Raw genomic sequence first — 18009 nt, 5'->3', positions numbered from 1 at the left:
TGCGACTGTGAGCAAGTGCTCTTATTCTTTGGGCCTCAGTTTCCTCATCTATGAAATTAAGGGGTCAGACATCTAAGCTCCCTTCCAGATCTAAATTTACGATCCTATGACATTCATTCATTCATTTATCCATTTGGTCCATAAGCATTTATTAAATGCGCCAAGCCCTGCCCTGAAGGAGTTCACAGTCTAGTGGGTGAGAAGACATAGGAATAACTGTGTATAAATGAGCTATAGATGGGATGGGAGATAATCAACAGAAGGAAGGCATGAGCATAATGTATTATATAATATGTATTCTGTAGCATCTAATATCATATAGACATATTGATGGACATTTTTGTTGTTCACCTGTTTCAGTCATGTCCAATTCTTCCTGGGGTTTTCTTGGTGAAGATACTGGAGTGGTTTGCCATTTCCTTCTCCAGCTCATTTTACAGATGGGGAAACTGAGGCAAACAGGGTGAAGTAACTTGCCTAGGGTCACACAGATAGTCAGCATCTGAGGCTGGATTTGAACTCAGGTTTTCCTGACTCCAGAGCTGGCACTCTATCCACTGGGCCACCCAGCTGCCCATTTATGATATTACACATATTGTATACATATGTAATTTTATATATAATTTCACTTGAGCTTCATGACAACTTCATGAGGGACATACAGATGAAGCAGCTGAGTCTCAGTGAAGTTAACTTATTTGTGGTCACACAGCCAATAAATAACAGAGGCAGGATTTGAATTAAAGTCTGCCTGACTCCAGGTCCAGAACTCCATCCATAAAAGCCCCATTGCCCCTCCTTCCCGAGATATAAAAGCATGGGATATGTACAGGAATGGCTAGTAGTCTAGTATAGTTAGACGGTAAAGTAGAAGGGGAAGTCTGAAATAAGGTGCAAATTGCATTATTTCAATTCAACAAACATTAAGAGCCTTCCAGGCATTTTGCTACAGATTAGGTGATCTGAGAGAAGTAAGTCATAGGCCTTACTCCCAAGATGAGGAACTGAGGCCCAGGTTGCAGTTTAGTCTCATGTAGGGTGAGGGGACAACATATACTCCAACAAGAAGGATGCAAGGTAGAATGTGGTAAGAGCAAAGTTAATTCCAATCTTGGCTCTGCCATTTACATCACCTTTGTGACCTTGGGCAAGTCACTTAACATTTTTGGGCTTCACTTCCTCATCTGTGAAATAAGAATGTTGGACTAATCTTTATCAAGGTCCATAAATTAAGAAAAAAATTTTTGATTAACTATATTTCAATATAATTGGTTTCCTTTATAATCTTATGTATTTTATTTTCTTTATTGGAAAATATGATTCTGAGTAGGGGTCCAAATGATGCAGTTTAGGGGTCCTGGGACCCCAAAATCACAACAAGCAGGTCCTGCCCAAAAGAATCCGACCCAACCCTTCTTTCAGCCAAAGACAAGGTTTATTAGAACACTGTCACATTGGGCAGACTCTTAAGGAGTCAGAATATGGGTAATTAGTGGCTAGATTATAAGAATCTGAGCATCTTAATGGAAACCTTATATACAGAAAGACTGTGGGCAGAATCTAGGAGTGGCCGGTAAACTGGGATGAACAGAACTCTCTGACCTGGACCTTGAGGCCAAGGGAGAATGGATCCTAGCTAGGATTAAGGGTGGGAAATGGCCAGGGGCCATAGGGAGGTAAGGCAATGGAGCAGAGATTGGTATAGCTACAAACACCAGAGATTTGGCCATGTGAGAAAATCCAGGGTTTTTCCTTTCTGGGGTCCAGATCCCAATCCCATCACACACACACATACACACACACACACACACACACACACATACACACACACATGCCCCTAAAGATAAACAAGTATGTCAAAATATCTGCAATATAAGTCCTCATCACTTCTTAACTAGACCACTGTAATACCCTCCTAGTTGGTCTCCCTGAACCCAGTATGTCTTCTTTCCAGGCCATCCTCCACATAGTTGCCAAGATAATTTTCCTAAAACCTAGCCATAAAATCAAAGATTTGCACCGAGATCATCTAGCCCAGGGGCACTTAACTGCTTTTTTGTATCATGGGCCATTTTGGCAGTGTCTGGATAAGTCTATATGATGGAGTTGGGATCTGGGCCCCAGAAAGGAAAAACTCTGGACTTTCCCATAAGGCCAAATTTCTGGCGTTTGCCTGAGGCTATGATCCCATCAATTGGCCTTCATTGTGGCTACACCCAATCTCCCAATTCTGTTACTCTTAACCTAGCCTAGCCCTACCTTTCTATGGCCTCAGGGCCACTTCCCACCCTTAATCCTAGCTAGGCTTTATTCTCCCTTGGCCTCATGGTCCAGGTCCCTGGTATTCTATTACCTCATAGTCCCTGCAAACTATTGGCCACTTCTAGATTTCTCCCACATATTCTCTGTACATAAGGTCCATCTTGAATGCATTAAGGTGCTCAGATTCTTATAATTTAGCCAATAGCTCACTAACATTCAGACTCCTTAAGAGTCTGCCCAGTATGACGGATGTTCTAAAAACCTTGTCTTTGGCTGAAGGAAGGCTTGGGTTGAATTCTTTGGATAGGACCTGTGTGTTGTGATTTTGGGGTCTCAGCACCCCTTAACCTCTAAACTCAACATATGTACGTATATATGAAAGCATGTATACATTTATACACATTTATGCTCAATGAGTGTTAACTCTTTGAGGGTACAGGCTGTTTTGTTTTGTTTTTGTCTTTATGTCTTTGGTGCTTGGTGTCAACCAGAAATCACAACTTCATGAAACATATGTGAAACTGGATTTTCTTGCAAGAGAAATGAATATGCATATGGAACTCTAGCACCATGTTATAGTAGGAACTTAATATATGTTTGTTCATTGATAGGTTGATTAGGGTAGTGGGGTTATGTGACTGGAGAGATATTGTGAAGATAGAATCCATAAGATAGATAGCTAGAATTTACATAGTGCTTACTATGTGCCAGGCATAGTCAAACCACTTAAAAAAATCTCTTTGATACATCAGTCCTGGGAGACAAGTGCTATTATCATCTTCATGTCAAAATTGAGGAAACTGAGTCAGGCAGAGGTGAAGTGGCTTGCCAACGTCACACAGCTAGCATCATAGGCCAGATTTGAACTCAGGTCTTCCTGATTCCAGGTCCAGTGCTCTATCTGCCCCACCATGGAGCTGCCTGTAGATAATATTTGGTAACTGACGTGTTGGGAGGTGGAAGATTTAACTCTGATTTCTTGAGGTACTTCATAATGGGGCTTGATGAGGTTCTTAACCTTACTCAGATGCTACCTTCTTTGGCAAATCTTCCTGGGCTCTCCTGATTTCTAAAGACCTTCCCCTTCAGACCTCCAGCAGCACTTTGTACATCTCTGATGCCCCGTTCTAGTAACACCGTGTTTCATCTTCTTGTAACGTTCTAGTAACACCGTGTTTCATCTTCTTGTAACTCCTTGTTTCATGTTTGCTATCTGGTTTATGTCCTGTCTCTCCCCATTAGAACATGAATAACATGAGGGCAGGGCCACTGTCTTATCTAAATTTTGTACCACTGCCTCCAGAGACTGGATTAGATATTTCTTGGGGGCAGGCACTGGGCTGCTTTATTTGTCTTGAATCTCTGTGAGCTGCCTTGCATGTAATATATACTCAAGAGATGTTTGTGAAACTCACTGAGCAGCCTATGAATGTTTGTTGAATATATGGAATGCATGGTTTTTTCCCTCCCTTCCACACTCTGCTTCTCCCCCCTTTCTCTCTCTATACATGAATGAAGGAAGATGACTTTGGAGTTTCAGGACCTAGGGTTCAGTTTCCAGCTGTTACTGGCTACCTGTGTGACCTTGTGCCTCTTTGGGTCTCAGTTTCCTGGTTTATAAAATGAGAAGGTTCCACAGGATGACCTCTAAGGTTCTTTTTGATTCTAAATCTATGACCCCATGAAGGAAAAGAACTCTGTGTGTGTGTGTGTGTGTGTGTGTGTGTGTGTGTGTGTGTTTCCAGGAGTACCTGTAGACTGCAACCCAGGATTTAATATGACATGGAATGTCAAAACCAGGGACCCATATGTGAATCTTATTTCTGTCCTCCTTTATTTGAAAATAAATGGGTCATGTCCTTTTGGATATAACCTCTACCTTGGTTTCATCCTGTCAGACTCAAAGTAAAATTAACCCTTTGGCTGTCTCTTCCTTCTCTCAGGGGTGACTTTCTGGCAGCCTTCAGCTCAAGAGGAACCTTGTTGTGGGCTTGGGGTTTGGGGGAGAGGGAAGACTCAGAAGCATATATAGTGGTTTTCAGAGGTTCCTTATGGGGATCCCAAGTGCTGTCTTTTTCTGTCTCCCGTGAGGTAACTTCTTTCCTGTCAGTAACATAATGGAAAACCCCCCAGCCTGAGCACCTCTGCGAGCATCAGTTTCTTCCTCTGTAAAATGGTTTTAAGAGGCAGGTATTAATGGCACAGTAGGTATAGAACAGACCTGCACAATCTGAGGCCTGCCAAAGGATTTTGGGCGGCCCATTCGAAAAACGGAGAAGAAAACATCCCAAAATCCTTCATCAGGCAGCAGGTTGTGCAGGCCTGCTACAGAGAATGGGCCTTGGAGTCAGGAAGACCGAGTTCACATTCTGCCTCTGACCTTAACTAAGTCAATTAACCTCCTTGGGCCTCTGTTTTTCACATTTGTAAAGTGGAGATAATAACTATATTTGTTACCTCACAGGCTTTTGAGGCTCAAAGGAGATAATTTGGGGAAACTTAAAAGTGCCATATAAATATCTTGAATTATTAAGTCAGGCCTCAGACATGTATAACCTGAGCGACCAAGGTCACTTTAACCTTTCAGGAAATTTTCTGAGACGATGAATTGCGTGTTAGGTGCTAATCTGTATTTGTGAGGGAGTTTCCATAAAGAGATGAAATCCCGGGTCTGGAAAGGGCCCCTCCTCCTTCTCCCAACCGTGCCGGATCTGGATGACCAGACCTGGACTGCCTAGATCTCCAGATTCTTGGGAGGAAATTGCTCTGTAAGCCTTCAAATGCTTTATAAATATGAATTGTGGAACTGAGGGAGGGGCTGTCCAACATTTCTTGAAATGCTCAGCTTCCTCTCCTGACTCATTTCTTCTTCCCTCCATTCATCCAGGACAAAATGTTTACATTTTATAAGGCATCGGAAGTGAGGGCTGGCTGATTGTTGGGCCTCATGGCCTGGTCAAGAGAAAATACAGCAGTAGAAAAAAAAAAGAACTGGGCCCAGAATCTAGGAGATCTCATAATAATGTCATAGGTTTAGAGTTGGAAGGGATCTCAAGGGTCATCTAGCCCATTTTGCAAATTTTACTGGTGGGGAAACTGAGGCCCCAGGAGGTTGCTGTAACTAGCCCAAGTTCACACAGCTAATAAGCAACACATTTACTGGTATTCTTGTTGTATCCCTTCCCCCCCCCCCAGTAGATTATAAACTCCCTGAGGGCAGGGCTTATCACTGCTTTTTGTCTTTCTATCCCCAGCCTCTGGCCCAAGGCCTTTCACTTAATAGAGTTTGTTGACTTGATCTGAATTCAAAGGAAATTCCTCTGCCAGAGTTGGGGTGGGGGAGGCTCCTGCTTTGGTTACTTTTGGCCTCAGTTTCCTCAATTGTAAAGAAGCAGTAAGGTAAATTAGAATTGAACCTGGAGTCAAAGATCCTGGGTTCAAATCTCACCTCTGATACCACCAGTGTGACCTTAAGCAAGTCATTACTTTCTCTTGAGTTTTAGTAATAATAATGATAATTAATAATAATAAGGGCAGCTGGGTGGCACAGTGGAGCAAGTTTTGGCCCAGGAGTCAGGAGGATTCATCATCTTCCTAAATTCAAATCTGGCTTCAGATACTCACTAGCTGCGTGACCCTGGGCAAGTCATTTTGATGGAGTTATGGGGTTCCTAAAATGAAGAGACCACTAGATACTCAATAATCCTTTTAACTGTCCTTAATGGGGGGGGGTAAAATTAATATTTTTACACAGAAAAAGGGGGAAAAGGGTCAGTGTAAAGATCTCCATGGGATTAAGGAGTGGTAAGTAGCCTGGGGTGGGCCAGGTGCAGACAATGAAATGAGTTAAGTAGTCTGGGCCACAATGAAAGGACAGTTAAAAAGATTATGGAGTATCTAGGTAGAAATGTGTGGGAAAGTTCAGAGGCAAAGACACACTATTTTCCTTTTAGGAGTTCAGCTTGAATCCTATAACCTCATCAACTTCACCCTGCTTGCCTCAGTTTCCTCATATATAAAATGAACTGAAAAAGGAAATGGCAAACCACTCCAGCATCTTTGCCATTTGTTACCCAAGAGTCAGACGTGACTGAACAACAACAATGATAATGATGGCTAGCATTTATATAGGGCTTTGAGGTTTACAAAGTACTTTATATATATTAACACATTTGATCCTCACAAAAAACCTGTGAGGCAGGTACTATTGTTATAACATTTTACAGATGAGGAAAGGAAGGCACAGAATGATTGTGAAATGATACTCCCAGGGTCACACAGCTAGTAAGTGTCTGAGACAGGATTTGAACTCAGGTTTTCCAGACTGCAAGTACTAACGCCACCTAGCTGCCTCAGCTCCCAATCTGCAAAGAAATATTGGACTTGGTGGTATCTGGGGTAACTTCAGCTCTAGACCTATGGTCAAATAATTTGGAATGAATTCAGATACTCATTAGTTATGTGACCTTTACCCTTTCGGAGCCTAAGTTTCTTTGTCTGTCAAACAGGAATATTAGAACTTTAAAGGCTATAGAAACAGTTGCTGATAACTTTCCTCCTAATCCATTGGGCATTTGGAAGATCAAATGAGTAACCAGAAAGTCCACATAAATTCAGGAGAATATAAATTCATGGAAGATAGAAGTTCCCCTCCCCATCTTTTTGGGGGTCTTTATACATCCCCAGAACCTGGCACACAGTGGGCGCTAAATAAATGCTTATGGACTGCCAGAGGAAAGCAGCTGAGTTTTGCTTTCCAAGCAAGTGCTAGGGGAGAGAGGAAGTGCGGAGGGCCTGGCAAAAAGTCTGTCAAAAGGTCAGTGAATGGACCTGGTCCATTGACACCTGGTGCAGAGAGGGCAGTGTCTGTTGGCAGGGAGATGTTATAGCAAGATTATATCTGAGTTAGCCGCTAGGACCTGCCAGCATTGGGGGGCAAGACCACTCTTAAGCCAGTTTTCTTACGCAAACTTGGGACAAACAGCTTCCCTTTTCTTTCTTTCTTTTTTTTAAAGCTAACTTTTAAAAAAGTTTTTGTTTATTTTTAGGCAATTGGGGTTAAGTAACTTACCCAGGATCACACAGCTAGTGTCAAGTGTTTGGTCTGACGCTGGATTTGAACTCAGGTCCTCCTGACTTCAGGGCTGGTGCTCTATCCACTGCACCACCTAGCTGCCCCACACCCTCCCTTTTCTTAGTGGTTCAAGGGATACCAATATTCTTGGTCCCAGAGGTCAGAACTAGGAGCTAGAAGTGGAGATACTGAGATTTCTCCAAGGAAAGATTTCCTAACAGAGAGAGTAATTCTTCCATAGATATAGCTGTCTCTGGAGTTAGTGGGTTCCCTCCACATCCCTGGAAGTCTTCATACAGAGACTGGCTGGCTACTTTCAGAAATGCTTTAGGCGTTCTACATTTCAGTCAAACTGGCCTTTTTTTTTTTAACATCTTATCTCCGACCTCCTTGTCTTTGCATGGGTAGTCTCCCCCACCTGGATAGCTGTCCCTCTTAAAGGTCTTTTTTATCACTACCTTCAAGGATTAACTCATATGCCACTCCTATCGGAGGCCTACTTTGATTTCTACTGTTGCAAACTGCCAACTTTTGGAAGTGATTTGTTCCCTCTGGAGAGGGAAAAGAGGAGGAGGAGGAAAAGGGAAGAGAGAAGGGAAGAAAGCAGGGAACACAAAAGCAGAGAGTGATAAAGTGGAAAGAGCCTCGTTCTGACATTGGAGGACCTGAGATAAAATCCCATAATGTCTACTTATTTCCTATATCACCTTGGGCAAGTCACTTAACCCCCATTGACCTCAATTTCCATGTTTGTTTAGATTATGATCTGGCCCGTGATCCTACAGGTTGAGGTTGAAGTTAAGATTTGTGCCAATAGAGTCCACATTGTCTCTTATTCTGGAAGAATAAGAGGGCAGTGAGTTAATGAAGTGGGTAGCTAGGTGGTGCAGTGGGCAGACAGTAAGGGGGCCACACAGTGCTCCCCCAGTAAGATACTTACTAGCTATTTGATTCTGGGCAAGTCATTCAACCCTGCTTTTGATTCAGTTTCCTCACCTGTAAAATGAGCTGGAGAAGAAAATAGCAAACTACTCCAGTGTCTTTGCCAAGAAAACCCCAAATGGGGTCATGGAGAGTCAGGCATGACTGAACACAACTGGACAACAAATAACAAAAATAGGGTCAAGAAGAGCTGAGTTAAAATCCACTCTAAGGCACTTATTAGTCACTTAACCTTTGTCTGCCTCAGTTTCCTCAACCGTAAAATGGGAATAATAAAAGCACCTCCCAGAATTGTGAGGCTAAGAAAATAATTTCAAAATGCTTAGCACAGTGCCTGGCACACAGCTAGTGTTATATAAATGTTAGCACTGTTATTACTATTATTAATAAGAGGTTGTCATGTGCATGATTTTAAGCACTCCCTAGCCCTAATTAAGATCCCTCTTTAAGAGCAGCTAAGACACAGCACATGCAAACTGGAGGGCAGGAGAGTTGCTTTCTTCTTCTTTTTTTTTTTTTTTTTTTTGCTTTTAGGCAATTGGGGTTAAGTGACTTGCCCAGGGTCACACAGCTAGTAAGTGTCAAGTGTTTGGTCTGAGGTCGGATTTGAACTCAGGTCCTCCTGATTTCAGGGCCGGTGCTCTATCCACTGCGCCACCTAGCTGCTCCTTCTTTCTTCTTCTTTATTGACGTCAGAGATTCTTGCCTCCTGCCCCTTGTCCCTAAAAGTAAGCACAGGTTGGGTGGAGTTTACTGTCATGCCATTGAGAAGTCTGTCATCTGCTTCTACACGTCTAATGTTGATGTGTAGAGACATAGAATGTCAATGAGAGAAGGGGCCTTGGAATGTTTGGAATAGTATTTCAAGGTCAGAATGCGAAGGGACCGTAGAGCCATAGAAAGTCAGAACTGGGTGGGCCTTTAGAGCACAGGATGTCAGAACCTGGAGGGCCCTTAGAACACAGGATGTCAGAGCTAGCAGGGCCCTTAGAACACAGGATGTCAGGGCTGAGAGAGCCCTTAGAACACAGGATGGCAGAGCTGGGAGGGCCTTTAGAGCAAATTTTGTCCAATTCCCATATTTTATCAGAAAAAAGAAAAGAGGAAGAGACTTACCCAGGGCCACACAGCAAGGCAACCATGAAGTAAGATTAGAACCCAGGTCTCAGACTACCCCAGTGCTTCTCCAGCATTCCTCTGCTTTGGCTGCTACCCACCCCTGTCCTTTTCTTTCAAAGTCGCTCTCCCCATTACTACTGAAAGGCACCCAAGGCCACCTAGGATCAGAGAGGGGCCCATCTGGAGCTGGCTGAGTTAACAGAATTGCTTTCAGCTGTGATGTCAGGAGCCAGCCTGGGCCCCCAAGGAGAGGGGAGGAGTGCTGTGGGGGAGGGGAGTGAGAGATGCAGAGAAGATTAAGGACTCTGAGAGTCAGGCAGGAGGGGAGTTTAAGCCACATGTTCCAAATAAACCACCAAGAGATTCTTTTCTTGACTCATAATGGAACACATTGGGGGAAGGGAAGGGAGTCTGGGGATAGTGAAATTGACCAGGGTCCCTCTGGTATAGTTAAGGGTGGTCGTGTGTCTGTGGTGGCTCACTTAAAGAGGCTCTATCCTCCCTTCACCCCACTCTAGAGCCCTGGGGACCACTTTTGCTCCATCCTATGGTATCCTGTGCCACAATGCTTCACAGCTCCCCAGCCTCACCCACTCTTGGAAGGGACTAACAGCCAGGTCCAGCTGGGGAAAAGTGACTTCCTGCCTTCTAGATTTGATGAAGGGCCACTGCAGCTACATAGGAAGGTCAGTGTGGCTTTGGGATCCTCAGAGGAAGTGTTTTTGTAAAAGTTATGAAGCACCAAAGGATGGAAGGAGTAGTGAGAAGTCATCTGGCAAGATCGTGGCTTTAGAGCTGGAAAGGGCCTTAAATATTTAATTAAATAGTCAATAAATATTTATTAAGCACCTACTATGTGTCAGGCCCTTGGATACAATGAAAGGTAAAAGACAAGCCTGTGTCCTCAAGGAGCTCCCAGTCTAATGGAGGAGATGATACATTAACAAAAAAAAAAACAAATAGAAAGCCAAAAACTGAAAGGGAGGGTAGGGGAGAAGGTGAGAGGAAAGGGACAGGAGCAGGGAGCATGGTGGAGTTCTGCAGCCAGGTGGGAAATGATGAGGTATCCATGTTGGGGTCCCTCCTTAAATGAAGGATCTGGGAGGAACTCTCAGAGTTACGGAGGAGTAAATGGAGGCTCGGAGGAGTAAATGGAGGCTCGGAGCAGTTAAGATATTTGCCTAAGATCACACAGGGAATGAATAGCACAGGTGTGATTTGAACCTAGCTCCTTTAACATCTAGGGATTTTTATGATAATGTATGACCCTGGACAAGTCACCTACTTCCCAGGGCTGTTGTGAGGATCAGATGAAATAATATTTGTGAAGTGCTTAGAACAGTGCCTGGCACACAGTGGGTGGTTGGTGTCCTTCATCCTCCAAGAGACCCAAAATGATGTCATTATGTTGGGGTCAAGGGACAGTGTGTCTGACTACGGCTGATCAGACCAACTCGAGCTCAGAAGACTCTATTACAGGTCGAGCATAAACAGTTCCCGTGTGCATTTGGAGTAGATTCTCTAAATTTGCTCATCTCACATTTCTTTTGACCTACTGCAATTCTGCTTTGCTCACTGAGCACAGCGCCTTCTTTGATGCTGGACGATCCTGTGCCAATGTCTCCCATGTCTCATAATAGGTTCCAATGTTCTTCAGAGAGACCTTGAGAGTGTTCTTGTATTGCTTCTTTTGACCTCTGTGTGAGCGCTTGTCTTTGGAGAGTTCTCCATAAGATAGTTTTTTAGGCAAACCTTTGGTATGTTTGGTAATCACACAATGTGGCTGGCCCATTGGAGCTGCACTGTCTTCAGTAATTTGAATGCTTGGTAGTTTAGCTCAAGAAAGGACCCCAGTGTCTGGTACCTTAACCTGCCAGGTGATCTTCAGAATCTTCCTAAGACAATTCAAATGGAAGCGATTCAGTTCCTGGCATGGCGCTGGTAGACTGTCCAGGTTTCACAGGCATACAACAATGAGGTCAGCACAGTGGCTCTGCAGACCTTCAGTGTGGTAGTCAGCCTAAGACCTCTTCTCTCCCACACTTTCTTTTGGAGCCTCCCAAACGCTGAGCTAGGTCTCAACCTCATCATCTGTGTAGACATCCCTGGAAAGTATACTGCCAAGGTAAGTGAACTTAGCCACAGCATTCAGTATTTCTCCATTTGCCGTCACCAATGGTTCCATGGATGGATGGTGTGGTGCTGGCAGGTGGAGCACCTGTGTTTTCTTGGTGTTAATTGTCAGGCCAAAATTAATGTAAATGCCAATTCCCTTACCTTATCAACAAGTATTCATGAGTTATTTACTATGTTCCAGGGACTGTGCTAAGGACTAGGGATACAAAGGGAAAAGTTAAGCAGTCTTTGTTCTCAAAGAGCTTAAGTTCTAATGGAGGAGACTGTGTATCTGTATCTACATCTATATCTATAATAGATACATTGTATATTGTATACATACTGAGTACATATGCAAATATGTATGTAAATACAACCCTCCCCACATCCTCTGTATATGCATGTATATTATACACAAAAATTAATCCAAGGTAGTTATAGAAGGGAGGTCAGCTAGATGGTACAGTGGATAAGGTGCAAGGCCTGGAGTCAGGAAGATCTGAGTTCAAATCTGGCCACTTGCTAGCTGTGTGACCCTGAGCACGTCACTTAACTTTGTTTGCCTCAGTTTCTTCATCTGTAAAATGGGCGAGAGAAGGAAATGGCCACTCTAGTACCTCTGCCAAGAAAACCCCAAATGGGGTCACAAAGACATGACTAAAATGACTGAACAACCAGTTATAGAAGGAAAATTACTCTTAGCCCTTCCCTAGTGATGTAGGAAAGATCTCATGAAGAAAGTGGTACCTGAGCTAAGCCTTGAAGAAAATCAGGGATACCAAGAAGCTTCTGGGAGGAGGAAGGGTTGCTCCAGGCGTGAAGAATGGCCAGACCAAAATCACAGAGTTAGGAACTAGAGAGATATATGTCTGGAAGAATAGATTGGCCAGTATGGCTGGATCACATCAGTATGGCTGTGTCTCCAGTCAATGGGAATCAATTTTTTTTTCAGTTCTTTGCTACCACAAAATTGCTGCTATGAATATCTTGGTGTGTATAGGATCTTTCTTTATGCGTTTCCTCTTTTGGGGGGGGGATATGTACTTAGCAATGGCATTTTTGGGTCAAAGGGTTTAGAAAGTTCAGTTACTTAAAAAAAAATGTACAATTCTACATTGCTTTCCAAAATGGTGGGACCATAGCAAATAGCTTCCATTTCACTGTGGGTCGAGGATGGTAGGATACAACATGAAAACACACACATACATTCATATACACACATATACACATACATACATACATACATATACACACATGTATCTATACCTACAGATATATACGTATGTACACAAATCTGCACATACATATGTGCAGATGCATGTATGTCTATACATGGATGTGTATATGACTTCCCTAGCCTGCAGAAGGAGCTGAGTTTCTTGTTTTAAAGCCAGACCACACACACAGCAAAGCCATGTTCATATTAGCACACATGCATAAGAGAACCCAGGAAGCTCAGCCCATTTTTGCAGCCAAAGAAATGACAAAAGAAAGCTGAAAGGACTAAAGATTAGAATTCAGCTCCTAGAGCAGAAGATGCTGTTCTCAGAGCCAAAAATGTCGAGGGCAGCAAGTTGTAAGGGGCAGACTGTTGGGCCTGGAGGCAGGCAGTCACTGAGTAATGGCGGTGTTGTTTGCTAAATGTGGATAATGGTGCCTGTCCCAGAGAGCTATTCTTGGACCAATGCAGTAACTAGCACTCCTGTTACTTGCACTAAGTAGAATAAACATTGCCCAAAAGTCCCCATGGGGATTGCCAGGAGGAGATAGAGTCTTTGGGGCAAGACCCAGGGACAGGACAAACTGAACAGGCGAGGGAAGGATGTGCTATATGGGGAAATCTAGAGTCAAAGCACCTGAGTTCAAATACTTATTACCTGTATGACTATGACTTTGTCCGTCAATCAATAAGCATTTATTAATTGCCTACTGTATTCCAGGCATTGTACTAAGTATTAATGATACAAAGCAAGGAAAAAGAAAGTGCCTACTCTCAAGGAGTCTAATGGTAGAGTCAGTGTTTAAATGACCATGTACAAACAGGCTCTATACATGGTAAACTGGAAGTAATCAATAGAGGGAAGGCACTAGGTTTAAGAGGGGTTGGAGAAGGCTTCTCATAGAAGACTGGATTTTACCTAAGACATGAAGGAAGCTGGGAAAGCCAGAAGGTGGAAGGGGGAAGAGAAGTCCAGGTATGGGGAAGAGCCAGTGAACATGCCCAGCGTCTGGAGATAGAGGGTCTTAGTTGAGGAAGAGCAACAAGGATAGTGTCATTGTATCATAGTCATAGAGTATGTGGGGTGGGGGGGGGGGAAGTAAGCCGTAAAAAAGCTGCAAAGTTAGGAGGGGGATTGGTTAGGAAGCACTTTGCTAAACAGAAGGTTTTATATTTCATTCATGAGGTGGTAGACAGCTACTGGAGTTTATCAAGTAGGGGGATGACATGGTCAGATCTTCACTTTAAGAAGATTAATTTGATAGGTGAGTGGAGAATAGACTGAAGTATGGAGGGAGGGCAGCAGGGAGACCCACCAGAAAGCTATTTCAATAGTCTAGGGGTGGGTCGATGAAGACGTTCATCAGGGTGGTGGTGGCAGTGTCAGAGGAGAGAGGGGGCATATTCAATAGATGTCATGAAAGTAAGATTGACAGATTGGATTGGGGTGGGGGGTTAGGGATGAAAGAGAGTGAAAAGTTCAAGGTGATATCTAGACTGCAAGCCTGAGTGACTATTAGGATGGTAGTGCCCTCAATAGTAATAGGAGGGGCAGGTAGGTGGTGGATGGAGCACTGGCCACGAAGTCAGGAAGACCTTAGTTCAAATCCTTCCTCAGAACACTTGACACTTACTGGATTTGCGTCCCTGGGCAAGTCACTTAACCCCCCATGCTTCACCCCCCCAAAAAAACCCCCTCCCCAACAAAAACAGTAATAGGGAAGTTTGGAAGGAGGGAGGATTTGGGGAAATGCTGACTGAGAGAATAGAATAATAAGGAGAAGAGGGTGATCTATCATGTCAGAGGCTGAGAGGTCAAGAACAATGAGGACTGAGAAAAGTACATTGGATGTGCCAATTAAGAGATCATAGGTAACTTTGGAGAGAGCAGTTTCAGTTAAATGATGAAATCTCTGGGCCTCAGTTTCCTCATTTGTAAAAAGAAAGGGTTAGACTAGTTGGCTTCTGAGGTCCCTTCCAGCTTGAAATGTAACCTATGATTGTAAGTTGTAGCCAAGATAGGGAAGGACTCTCCTTGGGGTGGTGATCAAGGGAGAAAACTTCCTAGTTTAACTAGCTTTCCTCATTAATTATAGGTTGTTCCTACCTATTGAAAGAGTTCAAGCACTGTCAGCGACCTTTAAATATTGGCACCCTAGAGCAAAGCCCCAGTGTTCCACCCTAGTTACAGTTCTGCTCATGAAGCTCAAATGAAATTTTATGTATATATCTATATCTATATCTATCTATCTATCCATCTATCTATCTATCTAAGCTTTCTTCATGAACTTTCTGAAGATATGTCAGGCATTAAGTACTAAGAAAGGCAATACATGGTATTGGAGTCAAAAGACAAGCAAGAGCCCATAGTTTAAATACTTGCTAGGAGCCAAGGTGGTGGAGTAATGGCAGGTACTTTCCTCTCCCAAATTTCCCTCCAAACAACTTCAAATAATGCCTCAAAATGAATTCTGGAGTAGTGGAACCCGTAAAAGGATGGGGGTGACACAATTTTTCCAGGCAAAGACAACTTAGAAGATCATCAGGAAAGGCCTGTCTCAGGGGCATGAGAGTAGAGGGCTGTCTAGTTTAGGCTGTTCCCTGGCAAGCAAGGGGCAGGTCTTGGGGTAACTGAGTTGGCAATGGCAGCTTCTGGATTTCTCAGCCCACAGATGGTAAGGGGGGTGGACAACTGGTCAGAAGGAGATTCCAGGGGACCTTTTGCTGTCACTGGGAGCAGAACTCTGTTGAATTGCACATATGGGGTTCTGGGTTGCAGTCCCAGAGTGAGGTGTACCACAGCAGGAGTGGGGACCCTGGTCATAGTTTCAGGGAGGAAAAGTGCTTGTGGCTGCTCACAGACCAAAGCATAGGCCAGGAGAGCAGTGACCTTAGATCCCTCTTTAGATCTAAGGTCTTTAGAGTCTTAGTTCATACAAGCTTGGAAGAACTGAAAACTTACAGACCTCCAGAATTAGCTCTGAAAACAACAGCACCAAAAATCTGAAGCTTGGGATAGTGCCCTTCAACACGACCCAACTTTAACTTAATATTAAAAGTCAAGAAATAGGCTGGGAAAATGAGCAACCAACAAAAACAGAACGTGACCGTAGAATGTTACTATGGTGACAGGGAAGCTCAAAACACAAACTCAGAAGAAGACAACAAAGTCAAGCAGCTCCATGCAAAGCCTCAAAGAAAAATGTGGATTGATCTCAGGTCCAAGAGGAACTCCTGGAACAGCTCAAAAGGAATTAAAAAAAAATCAAATAAAAGAGGTAGAGGAAAAATTGGGAAAGGAAATGAGAGTGAGGCAAGAAAATCATGAAAAAAAGAGACAACAGCTTGGAACAGGAGGCATAAAAATGTAGAAGAAAATGATACCTTGAAAAACAGAATAGGTCAAATGGTAAAAGAGGCAAAAGAAAAAAAAATCCACTGAAGAGAAGAGCTCCTTAAAACCAGAATTGTCCACATGGGAAAAAAAATTATAAAAGTTCACTAACGAGAACTCCTTAAAAAGCAGAAGTGGCCAAATGAAAAAGGAGGTACAAAAAACTTAGTGGAGAAAATAATTCCTTAAAAATTAGAATTTGGCAAGTGGAAACTAATGACTCCATGAGAAGTCAAGAAACAAAACAAAATCAAAAGAATAAAAAAAAAAGGAGAAAATGTGAAGTATCTCATTGGAAAAACAATTGACCTGGAAAATAGGTTGAAAAGAAATGATTTAAGAATTATTGGACTTGGGGGGCGGAGCAAAGATGGCGGAGTGAAAGCAGTGACTTGCTTGAGCTCTCCTCCAAACCCCTCCAAATACTCATAAAAAATGGCTCTAAACAAATTCTGAAGCAGCAGAACCCACAAAAAGACAGAGTGAAACAAATTTCCAGCCCAAGACAATGAGGATGATTGATCAGAAAGGTGTGTCGCCCAGGGCTGGGAGTGCAGTGCAGTGCAGCGTGGGTGCGCAGGCTGCAGCAAACCTGGAGCAGGCCTCAGAGGACTGAATCTCGGGCAGCTGTGGAGGTTTCCAGATTCCTCAATCCACCAATGCCAAAGACAAATTAGAAGGTCAGTGGGAAAAGTCTGTTTCTCTCGGTGCCTGAGAAAGGAAGGCGGGGTTTCAGCTCCATTCCCCAAGAGCGTGGCCCTGTGGGGGGCAGCTGCTTCCCGAGCTTCGGCCCACAGACTGAGGGGGCATCCAGTGGCTGATCAGAGAGGGATTGCAGGGATCTCTTTGCCAGTGCTGAGGCAGGAATCTCTTGCTTTGCCGGTGTTTGGATCTGGGCCACAGTTCTGGGCAGTGCTGCGATGAGGAGGAGTGCTGGCTTGGTGGAGCTTGTAGTGTTGTGGAGAGAAGCCCCTCCTCACAGTTACAGGACAGAAAGGAGTACTTGTAGTCACAGGCCAGGAAAGGAGTAAACACCTTGCCCCTTATCATACCACCTTGGAAGAACTGAAAATTTACAGGTCCCTACAAGTATCTCTGAAAACAGCTGTACAAACCCCTGAAGCTTGGGACAGTACATTCTCCACATTGGAAGCAGATTCGTACCTTAACAAAGAGTTTAAAACTCAAGTAATTGGCTGGGATCATGAGCAAGCAGGGCAAAAAGAGTCAGACTATATTATCTTACTTTGGTGAAAAAGAAGATCAAAATATACAACCAGAAGAAGACAACAAAGTCAAAGCCCCTACATCCAAAGCCTCCAAGAAAAATATGAATTGGTCCCAGGCCATGGAAGAGCTCAAAAACGATTTTGAGAAGCAAGTTAGAGAAGTAGAGGAAAAACTGAGAGTGATGCTAAAGGAGACCCAAAAAAATACTGAAGAAAATAACACCTTAAAAAATAGCCTAACCCAAATGGCAAAAGAGGTCCAAAAAGCCAATGAGAAAAATGCCCTAAAAAGCAAAATTGGCCAAATGGAAAAGGAAGTCCAAAAGCTTACTGAAGAAAATACTTCCTTAAAAATTAGAATAGAGCAATTGGAAGATAGTGACTTTATGAGAAATCATGACACAGTAGAACAAATCCAAAAGAATGAAAAATTAGAAAACAATGTGAAATATCTCATTGGAAAAACAACTGACCTGGAAAATAGATCCAGGAGAGAGAATTTAAAAATTATTGGACTATCTGAAAGCCATGATCAAAAAAAGAGCCTAGACATCATCTTTCAAGAAATTATCAAGGAAAACTGCCCTAATATTAGAACCAGAGGGCAAAATAGAAATTGAAAGAATCCACAGATCTCCTCCTGAAAGAGATCCCC

Source organism: Phascolarctos cinereus, unplaced genomic scaffold (genome assembly GCF_003287225.1).
Source record: "Phascolarctos cinereus isolate Bilbo 61053 unplaced genomic scaffold, phaCin_HiC Scaffold_726;HRSCAF=1367, whole genome shotgun sequence".
Lineage (NCBI taxonomy): Eukaryota > Metazoa > Chordata > Mammalia > Diprotodontia > Phascolarctidae > Phascolarctos > Phascolarctos cinereus.
This window is presented reverse-complemented; position numbering follows the sequence as displayed.